Raw genomic sequence first — 16,209 nt, 5'->3', positions numbered from 1 at the left:
ACAACAAGGCTGGCCCGTTTCAGTCGTTCATATTCTGCTTTCCACTTTTCATCACGCCTCTGTAAGCACTCCACTAATTTTTCCTCAAACTGTTTCAGTGTTGATATCATACATTGCTCCAGCGCCTCAACACTTCTGTCAACATAACTCCTTATGCCCCCTTCTCTGTTCAATGCACTATTAACAGAATCTCTGAAGTCAGTCTCAAGTGTATCTAATCTGTCCATGGCTGAACCTAAATCATTGGTAATGGTAGTGAGAGCGGGAAGTGTGAGATAAGATGTGTTTCCCTCATCTCCAACACTTTGTTCATTCTCTTCCTGATCTGATATGTAAAGTGAACTAATCAGCGATGTTATCTCCCCCACCAGATTTCTTCTAGTGACCCATGCATCTCCCCTTGATTCATGGTGCTGTTCACTGGCCCCATGCCCTGATGTAGGTGTAGAAGCCCTGGTGCCATTCTCAGTTATTTCCTCCTGGTATTCATCAAGGTCCACCAGTGGTGCAACACTTTCTTCTGACATTTTTTTTTTTTTTTTTTTACAGTGTAATACCAAACAGAGCAGAGTATGTGCAATAATTGCTTAGTGGAAGTATTCAGCGAGATCCAGGATATAATTACAAAGTAACTTCAACCAATATTCACATCACTATGGTAACAATAGAGCAAAGTTACAAAAATTGCATTTCATTCCCTGTACGGGCCACCATCTGTAACACTTCGCCCTTTAATGTTCTTTTTAAATGGCGGTGTTAATATATACGCACAAGAGGATCTTTGGAATGAAAGCAGTAATCACACTGGTATCACAACGCTTCAATAATGTCACAGACTCAATGTTTTCTCAAATAGATAAAGATGCATAAGAGCAGGTGTAATGGAATTAATAAAGCTCACAGCGACAAACAAATATTCAGATGGTGCTGAACACCATTCAAACAAAAGACGCATCAAACAGTTCCATAGAATGACACACTTAGCGCGGTATATTATACAGGATCAATTATCCCGTGCAAACACACAATTTCCCCCTTTTGTCCCAGTCCACAAAATTAAAACTGAAAGTCCAAACTAAAGAAAACTTTCAGGCTGGCTCAGAAGCGCGCTACAGTTCTTTCCGACCAGGAAAAAGTTAGTCCGTGAGAATAATCCTCTGTTTGGAACGTAACGAAAAAAACGTAATCCACAAAAAAAGAAAACAATGTAGAGTGTTGATCCAGTGGTATACCACGCCAAAAAATACAAGAATGAAGCTGATCTCACCAGACCCGTAACGTAGATCGTCGGGCAATGTTAACCCACACACTTAAACAGTTTGGGATCGGTCGCGTCCTCTTGCCGGCGACGTGCACATGAATAAACAGTCCAGGTGGTTAAAATATGTTATGTCCTTCTCTCCACCATTAAAGCAGTCTCTTAGGTATTGTTTGAAAAGGCTCTCAAACCATAAAGAACAAGCTTTAAATGTCCATAGCTGCAGCAAACAATAATGGCGCCATGTATTCACAACACACCTCCCTTTCTGTTGATTTCTCTTCACACCCTCAAGTAAGCTTGAGCGCACCTTCCTTCAAATTAAGGGCTAACGAGGAATTAAAGAGACATCCCCAATATTACCAAAATACACAGTGGAAACTAAATAAATTACAAAGGAATACACATGAGTATCATTCATCATACAAACATTATATATAACCCATACAATACTTTAAGCAAGCATATAGGTTGCCGTTTCAAAAGGAACACTTAACTTAATGTGACGGTGTCACACAGGGCTGAGGCAAAGAGAGAAATCCGAGGAAACAGGCAGAGAATCAAGAGAACCAGGACACGGGTGAAACGGGATACAAACACTAAACAAGACTTGTCAGAGAATGAATGAGAAAACCAGGCTTATATAGTGTGAGCTAAACAGGATAATGAGACACAGGTGAAAGTGATAATGGATGATGGTCTGGGCAAAGGATTATGGGGAATGGAGTCTGTGGAGTTCCCTCTGATGGTAATCCCGGGCACTCTCACTGGTGACCGTTACATTTATATTATTATGAGACGCATGTGACCGTGCCAAAGGAGTAATCTCCGGGAGAATCCAACAGGGGCCTAAATCAGAGTTTGACTGTGACCCTCAGCAACATTTCTAGAACGATCTGCACTGTTATTCAGAACCTGTAGACATGATGTGAACTCATTATATAGAGTTTCTGTATCCTACCATAAACTCTCGATCCTCTCACTCATTTTCTACTCTGACTTCAGAAAACTCTCTCTCTGTCAACTCATATTAGTGTAACAGCAGATTAGTGTGTTTATGTGGTTTAACTGTTCTTCAGTGATTAGTGTGTTTATGTGCTTTAACTGTTCTTCATTGAGCAGATTAGTGTGTTTATGTGCTTTAACTGTTCTCGCCCAACATTAGTCATGGCCTGCGTCCTCTTTGTTTATAACAACACCACTCAAGACTAAAATATGTGAACATAATCTTCTTTACATTCCATTATTGTTCCAGAAGACAAGTTTTCCTACACACACATTTGTCCTGCACCTGTTTAACTTTCATTTCTGCACCAAGTGTGTTTTACAGGAAACCTGTTTGACAAATGCAGGAATAACAGGTTTGTCGTGTAACGGAAAACAACATTGTGTTGTCGGTTCACATTTTTACATGTTTCCAGAGCACCTCACAAAATATGAGTACAAAATATTGTGTTGTGAAGAGGGATTAATGAAAGGAAATGTGAAGCTGAATGTGAAGAGGGATCCAGTAGATTACAGGGGTGTTTATAAGGCTTGATCCCCTGAAAATATAAAGTTTTTCTACATACGAAGATATATTTCTATAGCCAAGACGTCTGAAATGGGTCGTACATTAACATTACCTGAGCGATTTAGTTGAATACGCTATGAATCTTGACTTAAGGACAAGGACATGAAAAGGCTTAATGTCGAACCCTGCACTGTAAAAAGATATGTGATCAATAAGTTATGACAACATATGCTTTTAGAATCCTTTAACTCATCACAATAAGTTAATCAATTTTCAACTATTTTTATACAAGATTCAACTCCTTTAAAGTCAGTTTAAAGTCATTTAAGTTGAAATGACTTAAACATCCAATTTGATTGTATTTAATTTTTACAGTGTGAGTTATATTTTATATAGGATATTTACTAAAATGCTCCCAGGAACATGCAAATGATGAAACTAGCTGTTTTAAAGCATATCTAGCTCAGAACAGCGTTTCTGAGTGAGAATAGCATATTTCTAGTGGCAATGTAACTTTTCATGCAAAAGTGACCAATTCTGCCTAAAATGCTCCCAGGAGCATGCATATGATGAAACTAACTGTTTTAAAGCATATCTAGCACAGAACAGCGTTTTTGAGAGAGAATAGCATATTTCTAGTGGCAATGTAACTTTTCATGCTAAAGTGACCAATTCTGCCTAAAATGCTCCCAGGAGCATGCATATGATGAAACTAACTGTTTTAAAGCATATCTAGCTCAGAACAGCGTTTCTGAGTGAGAATAGCATATTTCTAGTGGCAATGTAACTTTTCATGCAAAAGTGACCAATTCTGCCTAAAATGCTCCCAGGAGCATGCATATGATGAAACTAGCTGTTTTAAAGCATATCTAGCTCAGAACAGCGTTTCTGAGTGACAATAGCATATTTCTAGTGGCAATGTAACTTTTCATGCAAAAGTGACCAATTCTACCTAAAATGCTCCCAGGAGCATGCATATGATGAAACTAGCTGTTTTAAAGCATATCTAGCTCAGAACAGCGTTTCTGAGAGAGAATAGCATATTTCTAGTGGCAATGTAACTTTTCATGCAAAAGTGACCAATTCTGCCTAAAATGCTCCCAGGAGCATGCATATGATGAAACTAGCTGTTTTAAAGCATATCTAGCTCAGAACAGCGTTTCTGAGAGAGAATAGCATATTTCTAGTGGCAATGTAACTTTTCATGCAAAAGTGACCAATTCTGCCTAAAATGCTCCCAGGAGCATGCATATGATGAAACTAGCTGTTTTAAAGCATATCTAGCTCAGAACAGCGTTTCTGAGTGAGAAAAGCATATTTCTAGTGGCAATGTAACTTTTCATGCAAAAGTGACCAATTCTGCCTAAAATGCTCCCAGGAGCATGCATATGATGAAACTAGCTGTTTTAAAGCATATCTAGCTCAGAACAGCGTTTCTGAGTGAGAATAGCATATTTCTAGTGGCAATGTAACTTTTCATGCAAAAGTGACCAATTCTGCCTAAAATGCTCCCAGGAGCATGCATATGATGAAACTAGCTGTTTTAAAGCATATCTAGCTCAGAACAGCGTTTCTGAGAGAGAATAGCATATTTCTAGTGGCAATGTAACTTTTCATGCAAAAGTGACCAATTCTGCCTAAAATGCTCCCAGGAGCATGCATATGAGGACGGTGCTATCTTCCGTGTCTGGGTGTAGAGGTCTGCACGGGCATAACACACTTATGCTGCGTTCCAGGCAACCTGTAACCCGTGTTTTTTAAAGTCATACATAGGTTAGGCAGATCTATGTGTTTATTAACGTGAAAAAACATTATTATTAGGTCTCATTAAACGACTAATTAAACCCAATGTACTATTTAAATCGATTGCTGGACATCTGATTTATGATTTAGCAGTGTATTAGCAACATTCCCCCTTACAAATACGGCCACTGATAACAGCTACAAGTGCACTTGCTGTTATGCAGGCAAATCGTCAAATAGTCAGGATTTACCCTATAATTGACAGGTCAAACAGCCACCCACAAATCGGAATTCACATGAACAACAGTTAAATTATTCGTCCGGCTACAGAAGAATACCATAATTCCTCCGTTTAGACATCGAGAGTCACGCAGACCTATAACAACTCAGCCACCACACATACCTGGGAATAACGTGTATAATCCATGATGATCACAGTACACAAAACCCGTAACTTCCTTCTTCCTTCAGCAGAAAAGCTTTATGAAGATGCTTTATGAAGATGATTTTCAGCAGGATTTTCACCTGCCCACACTGCCAAAATAACCAAAACCTGGTTCAATGACCATGGGATTACTGTGTAACTACAGTGTGATTTCATGTAATATTCAAATTTTCTGACATTTAGATTTTGTGGGTTTCATAAGCTGTAAGCCATAATCATCACAATTATAACAATTATGACCTCTGACCTTTACCTGGACTGTTCCCTGCTGGAGGAATGACCTCTAACATTTACCTGGACTGTTCCCTGTTGGAGGAATGACCTCTGACCTTTACCTGGACTGTTCCCTGCTGGAGGAATGACCTCTGACCTTTACCTGGACTGTTCACTGCTGGAGGAATGACCTCTGACCTTTACCTGGACTGTTCCCTGCTGGAGGAATGATCTCTGACCTTTACCTGGACTGTTCACTGCTGGAGGAATGACCTCTGACCTTTACCTGGACTGTTCCCTGCTGGAGGAATGACCTCTGACCTTTACCTGGACTGTTCCCTGTTGGAGGAATTACCTCTGACCTTTACCTGGACTGTTCCCTGCTGGAGGAATGATCTCTGACCTTTACCTGGACTGTTCCCTGCTGGAGGAATGACCTCTGACCTTTACCTGGACTGTTCCCTGCTGGAGGAATGATCTCTGACCTTTACCTGGACTGTTCACTGCTGGAGGAATGACCTCTGACCTTTACCTAGACTGTTCCCTGCTGGAGGAATGACCTCTGACCTTTACCTGGACTGTTCCCTGCTGGAGGAATGACCTCTGACCTTTACCTGGACTGTTCACTGCTGGAGGAATGACCTCGGACCTTTACCTGGACTGTTCCCTGTTGGAGGAATGACCTCTGGCCTTTACCTGGACTGTTCCCTGCTGGTGGAATGACCTCTGACCTTTACCTGGACTGTTCCCTGCTGGAGGAATGACCTCTTACCTTTACCTGGACTGTTCCTGCTGGAAGAATGACCTCTGACCTTTACCTGGACTGTTCCCTGCTGGAGGAATGATCTGCCTAACTCAACAAGAGCTGCTGAGTCCGTAGCCATTTTCAAGAAGCAGCTGAAGATGCATCTTTTTCGGCAACACTTGATCCATGAATACTAACACTTTATCTTCTATTCTATTTATAAAAATTAATAAATAAATAAAACACATGTACTGCGTTAGATTGAACTGCGAAGGGTCATAGCACTGACATTTTGTTGTTCTACTGTTAGTTTAACAGCTTCTATTGTTCTCATTTATTAGTCGCTTTGGATAAAAGCATCTGCTAAATGAATAAATGTACTACTAATTTGTTGATGTGTTTTTGATGTGTTTTCTGCCATTAAAAGGCCGTTTAGAAAAGCGAAGACATTCTGATGCTTTTGATCGGGTCTTTAGGCTACAGTCTATCTAAGAGTGATACAAATCTGCACCAGTGCTGGAAATTAGAGAAGTTATCAAAAATCATCTTATTACTTTAATAAAGTAATTGAAATAGTTACACTAAATTGAAATAGCTTGTAATCTGTAACTGATTACATTTCCGAAGTAACCTTCCCAACACTGTGCTAAAGAGGCAAAATACACACAAAATTATGAGTTTTGCAAGACATTAAAGTATTAAATTGCAATTTGTAAATTAAATAAAATGTCCTATTGTAACAGTTATATTCTATTACAGGAGAAATGACTACAAAGACACACTTAACAACAAGAAAGGTCATGATTATCAAAAATAATTGTAAATACTATTTGGCTGAGAAAACTGTAGTTTTAGCCCGGGTGTGAATTAAACTCATCCGTCCTTTCATTCAATGACAGCATATATTAGTGACAACAAATCTACACCAAACATATTCATCCGCTGCTACTGACTGAAGATCATAGATGATAGATGTTATGGTTATGTGAGAATGATGAGGAAACAAAGAAAGCAAACAGATCAGATTCCTGAACTGGCTCATCCTGATCAACAATGGGCAGCATCATCAGTAATCAATGAAATATTGTAAAGAGAATATTTGTAGAATAGCATGAATGACACGATAGGCTTGCCACTATTCACACCCAGAACATCATATATAACCTGTGTTGTGTTCAGGTGTCTGTGTACTGAAGACTGCTTGAGCTCATAACACTGGAAACACTGCTGTGAACATCAAGGTATGTGTGTCTTTAAATAACTTTGAGTTAGTGAACTTCATATGGTCAGTGGTTATAAGGTCTACATTTAGGTAAGTGTTTGTTATTGTTACAGCTTTTAACATGGTTGTGCTGTTGTATATTTAATTATCTTCATAATAGAACATAACTTATTAAGAAACTGCATGGAAATGAAGTAATTCCAGGTGTTGAGCTCATTACAGTTCCACATCAGTTCAGTAAACTACTGTTATTTCAAAGACCCATACAGTCTACTGTAAAAACAATAAACATAGACACTCAACAAGCATATGACTTTAATAACCCATGCTCTCTCTCTCTCTCTCTCTCTCTCTCTCTCACTTTCAATTAAATTCAATTCAAAGGGGCTTTTGTTGGTGTGTTTCTGTGTACGTGTAAAATGTATCAGCAAAATTCTGCATGAAGAGATTCTGTTGGGTGTTTGTCCCAACGGGTGTAGCTCTGATGACTGAGTGGACCCCATATTTCACTACCGTACAGCGCAATGGGCTGGATGACACTGTCAAATATTTTAAGCCAGATTTTAATTGGAATTTGGAAATTATAAAATGTTCTCTTAATTGCATGTATAGCTCTTCGAGCTTTTTCTTTTAGTGCATTCACTGCCATGTTGAAACTCCCTGATGCTGATATGGTTTTACCAAGGTAGGTATAGCTCATGCTGTGTTCAATGACACCATTATTAATGGTGAATTGATGTTTGTTCTCCTGACATCTTGGGTGTTTTGGGAAGATCATGATATTAGTTTTCTTCATATTTACAGCCAGAGCCCAGTTCTGACAGTATTTTTCTACTATGTCCAGCTGTTGCTGTAATCATTGTTTAGTAGGGGACATTAGAACGAGATCCTTAGCATAAAACAGGGACTTCACCTCTCTATCTAGAAGGGAGAGGCCAGGAGCAGCACATTGATCTAACTCAACAGCAAGCTCATTGATGTAAATATTAAATAATGTTGGACTTAAATTGCAACCCTGCCGAACACCTCTTCTCTGGGTGAAAAAATCTGTTTGTTTGTTAACAATTTTAACAGCACACGTATTTTCTAAATACATAGATTTAACTAGATCATACATTTTGCCCCCTATACCACACTGTAGAAGTCTGTAAAAGAGACCTTCATGCCAAATAGAATCAGAAGCTTTTCTGAAATCAATGAAACAAGAGAATATTTTACCATTTTTAGTTTTAGGTGTACATGTTTATTAATTAAGGTGTGAAGGGTATATATATGATCAGTGGTGCGGTGTTTTAGGAGGAAGCCAATCTGACTTTTACTTAAGATGGAGTGTTCCTCAATGAAATCTAGCATTCTTTTATTCAGAATGCTACAGAATAATTTGCCTAGACAGCTGCTGACAGAGAGGCCACTGTAGTTATTAGGGTCTGATTTGTCCCCACTCTTATGAATGGGGGAAATGAGTCCTTTGCACCAAATGTCCGGGAAACATCCTGACTGTAGAACAGCTTTAACACTGCAGCCTCTGGGGTGCTGCATTTCAGCATCTCGTTTTTAATTCTGTCTGGACCACAAGCTTTCCTCGACTGGAGAGATTTTGTCTGTGTGATCAATTCTTCCCAAGTAATTGGAGAATCAAGAGGGTTTTGATTGTCTTTAATTGTTTGTTCTAATGTTTGGAGTTTTTCTTTTATAATATTTTGTTCTGGTCTAATTTGTTTAATTGGTATGTCTTTGTAGAGGTTTTCAAAATGTGCTTTCCAGATATCACCATTTTGCATGGGTAATGTCTGTTGTAGTTTTGTGTTGAACTTGTTCCACATATTCCAGAATTGATTTTGGTCAATGGAGTTTTCAATATCTTCAAGTTTCATGTGGGTATAATTTTGTTTTTTGTTCCTAATTGTACATTTGTATTTATTTAAAATGTCATTGTATCTAATGCGTAAGGCAGGGTTGTTTGGTTGGCGGTGTTTTTCATTTGCTATATTTCTAAGGTCCTTTCTGATGGTCTTGCATTCTTTATCAAACCATTTCTCATCATTTTGCCTTCTAATAGGCTTCTGTTTCTGTTTTATGAGGTCAGCTCTGATAGCTGCCTTATGGAATATTGTGTTGATGTCATCAATCGCCTTGTTTACACCGTTTTTGGTAGGGACATATTGGGCCCTATTTTAACGATCTGAAACGCAAGTGTCAAAGCGCGAAGCGCAAGTAAGTTTGTGGGCGGGTCTCGGCGCTGTTGCTATTTTCCCGGCGGGATAAATGGCTCTTGCGCCCGGCGCAAATCTAAAATGGGTTGGTCTGAAGTAGCTTCATTATTCATAGGTGTGGTTTGGGCGTAACGTGAAATAAACCAATCAGAGCGTCATCCAACATTCCCTTTAAAAGCAGGTGCGCAAGTTCCATTATGGATTGCTATTATTATGGCGTATTTACCAGGCGCACGCCAGGAGCGGTTCACAGCCGAGGAGACTGATGTTCTTGTAAGAGCAGTGAAAGACAGAGAAGTTGTGTTGTATGGGGATGGGAGAAACCCACCCAAAATAGCGTCGGTTAAACAGGCGTGGGAGGAAATAGCCACAATTGTTTCATCGATTTTTTTTCCTGGTTCTTGACGGACAAACCAATTTGTCAGATGTCCTTATATACATATATGACCTCAAACAGGTCTGATCCTTAATTACTACAATTAGCCTGAATAATTTGTAAGCTAGATTTATGCCTATTTTTTCACATCTTCGTGGCACACCACAATGATTTCCGTCATCTCAAGTGTTAATATTTTTTTTAAGTGTAACAATTTATGATTTGCAAAAATAACTGTTGCATCTGTGTAGATTACATGAGCAAAGTGTATGCGCTGCACTGACTTTAGACTAGGTTTTTTCTGGTCAGTGGCGCAATTGTTTAATGGAACAGCTAAATAGCACCAGGGATTGTTTGCGCCGGAACACGCCTCCTTTTTCAGTTCAAGTTCATTCACTAGTTTAGCGACGTGCTTCTGTGGAGGGAAAAGCGCGCTTTGCGCAGGTGCAAAATAGGAATGACACATGCGTCGGTGTACAAAGTCAATTGCGCTGGGTGCAAGATAGGGCCCATTGTGTTTGGTCATATATGAATATGTCATTCATCAGATCAGGTGAGTTCAAGGCCATGATGAGTTTGTCTCCACTGTCTGGGGCCCATCTGTAGCCAGGATTTAACTCATACAGCTTACTGGGTTCTTTTGTTTTGGAATTTAATTGATCTGGGAGTTTAAAGAACAGATTTATTTGGTTGTGGTCTGAAAGTGGGGATTGCTGTCTGACAGTGAATGCACTGATAGTTGAGGGGTCCATGTCAGTGATTGTATAGTCTACTACACTAGATCCATGAGCTGAGGAGTAGGTGAATCTCCCTAAAGAGTCCCCTCTGAACCTACCATTAACTATGTACAGGCCTAAAGCCCGACAGAGATGCACAGAGTGGCATCTCCCTGCCACTTTGATTCATTTCACAGTCAAGGTTGTTCCGATGGGTGATGGTTGGTGTGGTAAACAGGGGGGCCTGATCAAATACATGGTTGTGGCTCTGTGGGTCGATGACATCGGGTTCAATTCCTGTTCGTGCATTCAGATCGCCAATTATAAGAACATTTCCCTGGGCCTGGAAATAGGCGATTTCTAAATGGAGAGTATCAAAAATATCTTCTTCAAAATAAGGAGAATCAACTGGGGGTATATATATTGCACACAGATAGAGATCTCTATCAGTAATGCCAAGGGTTTTATCTATCCTCAACCAAATGTGGGATTTACCCTGTTTAACTGTTGAGATCTGACTGCATAGATCTCCTTTGTACCACACCAAGATCCCCCCGATGTTCTGCCCTTACGTATGTTTTTAAATTTTATAGAGGGCACCATGACTTCATTATATCCTGGGGGACAGTGAGCGAGTGAATCATTTTTACACCACATTTCTGTTAATATAATTAAGTCGATATCTTTTATAGAATTAATGAATTCAGGGTCTTCACTCTTCAGCTCAAATGTTGAGGAGTGGAGACCCTGGATATTCCAACAGCTTATATGTAATGAGCGCATTTAAAAACAAACAAAATTAACCCATATAGTAGGACAAATATCTAAAAAACACCCTCAACTCTCTCTCTCTCTCTCTCTCTTTCTCTCTCTCACTTTCACTCTCTCTCTCTTTCTCTCTCTCTCTCTCTCTTTTAGCTGAAGGCGCTTTATCATCTCAGACGTTATAATAACTTAAAAAAATTAAATGGCATGTCATCAATTATTGCTTACGTATTAGAGTAGATATTTTGATCGATTGATTTTAAATATACAAAGTCATTTTATTTAACATTGTCCTTTGAATTGTGCAGTTTAGTTTAGTTTAGTCTAGTCTAGTTTAGATTAGTTTAGTCTAGTGTAGTGTAGTGTAGTCTAGTTTAGTTTAGTTTAGTCTAGTCTAGTCTAGTCTAGTTTAGTCTAGTTTAGTTTAGCCTGGTTTGGTTTAGTCTAGTCTAGTCTAGTTTAGTCTGGTTTGGTTTGGTTTGGTTTAGTTTAGTTCAGTTCACTTCACTTCACTTTAGTCTAGTCTAGTTTAGTCTAGTCTAGTCTAGTCTAGATTAGTTTAGTTTAGACTAGTTTGGTTTAGTTAAGTCTAGTTTAGTCTAGTCTAGTTTAGTTTAGTCTAGTTTGGTTTAGTTTAGTCTAGTCTAGTTCAGTTCAGTTTAGTTTAGTTTAGTCTAGTCTAGTCTAGTTTGTTTTAGTTTAGTCTAGTCTAGTCTAGTCTAGTTTAATTTAGTTTAGTCTAGTCTAGTCTAGTTTAATTTAGTTTAGTTTAGTTTAGTCTAGTTTGGTTTAGTTTAGTCTAGTCTAGTCTAGTTTAGTCTAGTCTAGTCTAGTTTAGTTTACTGCACCAAATCAGAAGCAAGAATCTGAAATGACAGTGGGAAATAGATGTTAGTTAAACTTCAATCTGAATCAAATTTAGTGTTGAATTCCAGCTCACTTACCAAACATATATCGGTAACACTTTACAATAAGGTTCATTATGACTAAGAATGAATAACTAAGAATGAACAATACTTCTACAGCATTTATTAATCTTAGTTAATATTAATTTCAACATTAATTAATATGTTATTAAAATCAAAGGTTGTATTAGTTAACATTAGTTAATGCACTGTGAACCAACAATGAACAAACAATGAACAGCTGGATTATTATTAACTAACATTAACAAATACTGTAAAAAATGTATTGCGTAAGGGATAATGTATAGCGAGGCGATTGTTATAGCGAATACAACCCCGACAGGCTGTTTAGGAGCCCGACGCGAAGCGGAGCCTGAAGGGGTTGTATTCACTATAACAACCGCCTCGCTATACATTATCCCGCTTATTACATGGCTACCTACCAAATAAATCAGTAATTTGACACAACGTATTGATTTAAAAACGATTTGTATTGCTTCCACTAAAGAAAATAGTCAGTTCCGTCTCTACGGTTAGAATCCTGCGTCCATGGCAACGCTCTGTTTTTCATGCCAACTGTTATACTGAGCAGCGGCTGTTATCAAGAAATAACACACTGCATTCTACATTAGAATTCAACCAAGCCATGTAATAATCATGGTTAGTTTATGTTAGTAATACATTAAAGGTAACTAATGAACCTTATTGTAAAGTGTTACTTGCCCCTGATTCAGAGAACTTTGGTGAGTCTAAACAATCTCTTTTCCATAGACAAAATGATATGTTGTCTGGAGCAAAACAAACAGAAGAACTACATGTACTTCATGAAAACTTAAAGACAAAAGGAGCCATCAACCATGCTGCACAGAAACAGAAACAGTTTAAATTATTTCAGACTGTGAATCACGCCAGAGTGATCTGGGACTCAAAACTCAAACCAAAGGGTATTTTAGGGGGGCACCTGAATATCCGAAGTATTATATCAAAGAGGGACCAAATTGAAAACCTGCTTATGAACTCAAACCTGGACTTCCTAGCGTTAAGTGAAACTTGGTTGTCTACCAGTATACCATCATGCATGATTGATATTCCTGGTTACAGTAGTTATAGAAAGGATAGACCATCACAAAGAGGAGGGGGAGTAATGGTTTATATTAAGGATACTTTTAAATGTGCTGAGGTACAACTAGATATTGCTGGATTAGAATGTTTGGCGTTAAATGTTATATTGTCCCCAAAAATGAATTTTAATCTTGTGATCTTGTATAATCCACCTTCATATGATATGTCTTTTTATAATAATTTAGAGGAAATGTTGAAGTTTTTAAATGAGCGTATTGAAACTGTTATATTTGGAGATTTTAACATAAATTGGTCAGACAAACATAGTAAGCAAAAACTGAAATCAATTATAGCAAAACACAAATTTAACCAGTTAATAAAAGGACCAACAAGAATAACAAAAACAAGTAAAACTCTTATTGATCTGGTATTTACAAATAAACCTGAACGGGTAATAAAAACATATAATCTTTTGACAGGTTTGTCTGACCATAACATGATCCTGGTTGTTAGGAAATTAACAAAGAAACGTTTGCAGAATAATTTTCATCAAATCTTTAAACCAGGAAAAGTAGGTATTCCTCAGAGCAAAATGTTAAAATTTGAAAATGATATGAAAAACATAAATTGGGATGATGTATTACAAATTGGTGAATTGGACAAAAACAGTGAAACTGTGATGAGAACTATTGAAAAAACTATTCAAAAATACACACAACCGCTAAAATGTAGACAAAATGCATCTCTACCATGGTTAAATTCAGATATCTATCAACTAATGAAAAAGAGAGATATAGCTTTGAAAAAGTCATTGCTTACAAAAACACAGACAGATATGATACATTTTAAATCATTAAGAAATAATTAGTGATATGCGGAAGGCAAAAATTGCATATTTTGAGCAATTGATTACAGAATCAGGAGGAAATAGCTCATCTCTTTGGAAGTGTATAAATAAACTTTCTAAAAGAGAGGGTACACAAAGAAAACCTTTAGTGGAGCTGAACATAAATGGTAGATTAAGTACTGATAGCACTGAAATTGCCAATGAATTTAATAGATATTTTACTCAGTCTGTGGAAGAGCTTGCTATGCGTTTTAAAACTATACAACTACCTCAAAATGTAATAAATGGCACACCCTCATCCTTTCATATTTCTGAGGTTGATGAACACAAGATACTTCAAATTATTAACCAACTGAATAACTCAAGGGCTAAAGATATATTTGGAATGGATACTGCATTTGTAAAAACATATAGTGCTTGTTTGATAAAGCCCTTGGTAAATCTGATAAATTTATCAATTAGAGAAAATAAATTCCCTTCAAATTGGAAAACTAGTATTGTAACTCCAGTTTTCAAAGCAGGATCAGCTGATGAGGTTCAGAATTATAGACCAATTTCTATTTTTCCTGCAATTTCAAAAATTCTGGAAAAATTGGTAGCTGAACAACTAATCAATTATTTAGAAAAACATGATTTACTTTATTCTAAACAGTTTGGTTTTAGGCCTAAGTATTCAACAGAAATGGCAAACTGCTATCTCACAGAATTTATTAAGGAATCCTTAGATAAAGGTAATGTAGTAGGTGCAGTGTTTTTAGATCTCAAAAAGGCATTTGAGACTGTGAATCATGAAATTCTCCTACACAAATTAAAATTATTTAACTTCACTCAGCAGGCAATGAATTGGTTTAGATCATATTGAGAATCCCGAGATCAGTGTGTTAAAATTAATAATTCAAGTTCAGCTTTACGAAATAATAATATGGGTCTCCCTCAAGGGTCAATTTTGGGCCCATTGTTGTTTTCCTTATATGTTAATGATTTTCCAAACTGTTGTAAGCAAACAAAATGTCAGTTATATGCAGATGACACAGTCATTTATGTATCTGCAAAGACTCCAAGTTTAGCCTAAGAAATATTAACAAATGAAATGATTGGTGTGTCACAGTGGTTACAGAACAGTTGTTTGACCCTGAATTGTACAAAAACGGTCTCAATGTGTTTTTCAATCAGAAAGAAGGAAATGAGTGGTTTTATAATTAAGATCAATCAAAAGGAAATTGAAACAGTTAATAATTTTACATATTTAGGTGTTATTTTAGACTCTCATTTGAAATTTGATATGCATGTTAAGAAGCTATGTAGAACAATCAAAACAAATCTGAATTGTTTTTACATGATTAGACCATATATATCATTGAAAGCAGCCAAGTTATACATGCATGCAATGATTTTTTCACACTTATCTTACTGTGTGACTGTCTGGAGTCAGGTTTCTCAACTGACTATTAAACCTGTTAGATCCTTATATAAACAAACACTAAAAGTTTTGGATAAGAAACCAACCAGATGGCATCACTGTAGCATTTTTCAAAAATATAGTTTGCTTAGCTTTGAAAATTTTATAAATTCATCTGTTATTAAAATGTTTTTTAAATGTTTAAATAATCTTGCGCCAAAAGTTATATGCAAATTAATATCAAAACAGAGTAGAAGGGGGATCGCTACAAGAGGTGCAACTACACAGAACTGTATAGCACCACAGAGAAAAACTAAATGTGCACAATCTACATTTACAGTTCAAGGTACATTGTTATGGAACAGCTTGTCAGCTGAATTGAAAATGCAAACACAGTTGAATATTTTTCAAACAAAACTGAAAAAGTGGTTCAAACAAAAGCAGATATGTGAACATTGATGGTTGTACATGGTTTTGGTTGCTTATTTTTTTTATTTCCTTTTTTTATTTTTATTTTTTATTATTATTATTTTTTTTATTTTTATTTTTAGCCTAACCAGGGACTGGGGCTGCAAATTAGCCTTTGGCTAGAAGCCTATATGTAGAGCATCGGCTGCATGAAATTGTAGCAATGTTATACTGCATTGTCCCTTTTAAATAAACTGATAAATAAAAAAAATAAATATATTAAATAAATTGTGTGTGTGTGTGTGTTTACAGTAAACTTCACAAACAACAACAGAGCATCTTCCTCATAATGGCATCTCCATCAGAAAGTGGTGACATC

General features: G+C 37.2%; 1 long non-coding RNA gene across 3 annotated transcripts; it reads right to left on the bottom strand.

The window, feature by feature from the left end:
• Positions 1-599: 599 nt before the first annotated feature.
• LOC127942776 (uncharacterized) lies at positions 600-9,976 on the bottom strand. 3 transcript variants are annotated; one of them, XR_008149416.1, is made up of 3 exons: positions 5,746-8,431; positions 3,724-5,704; positions 600-3,586 (listed from the first exon to the last, which is right to left on the bottom strand). It is a non-coding gene; the product is annotated as an uncharacterized LOC127942776 (long non-coding RNA). The 3 variants fall into 3 exon arrangements; XR_008149415.1 differs by having other exon boundaries at positions 3,724-5,294; positions 5,377-8,422; XR_008149414.1 differs by having other exon boundaries at positions 3,724-9,976.
• Between the last annotated feature and the right edge of the window lie 6,233 nt (positions 9,977-16,209).

Source organism: Carassius gibelio, chromosome A22 (assembly GCF_023724105.1).
Source record: "Carassius gibelio isolate Cgi1373 ecotype wild population from Czech Republic chromosome A22, carGib1.2-hapl.c, whole genome shotgun sequence".
Classification (NCBI taxonomy): Eukaryota; Metazoa; Chordata; class Actinopteri; order Cypriniformes; family Cyprinidae; genus Carassius; species Carassius gibelio.
This window is presented reverse-complemented; position numbering and strand designations above follow the sequence as displayed.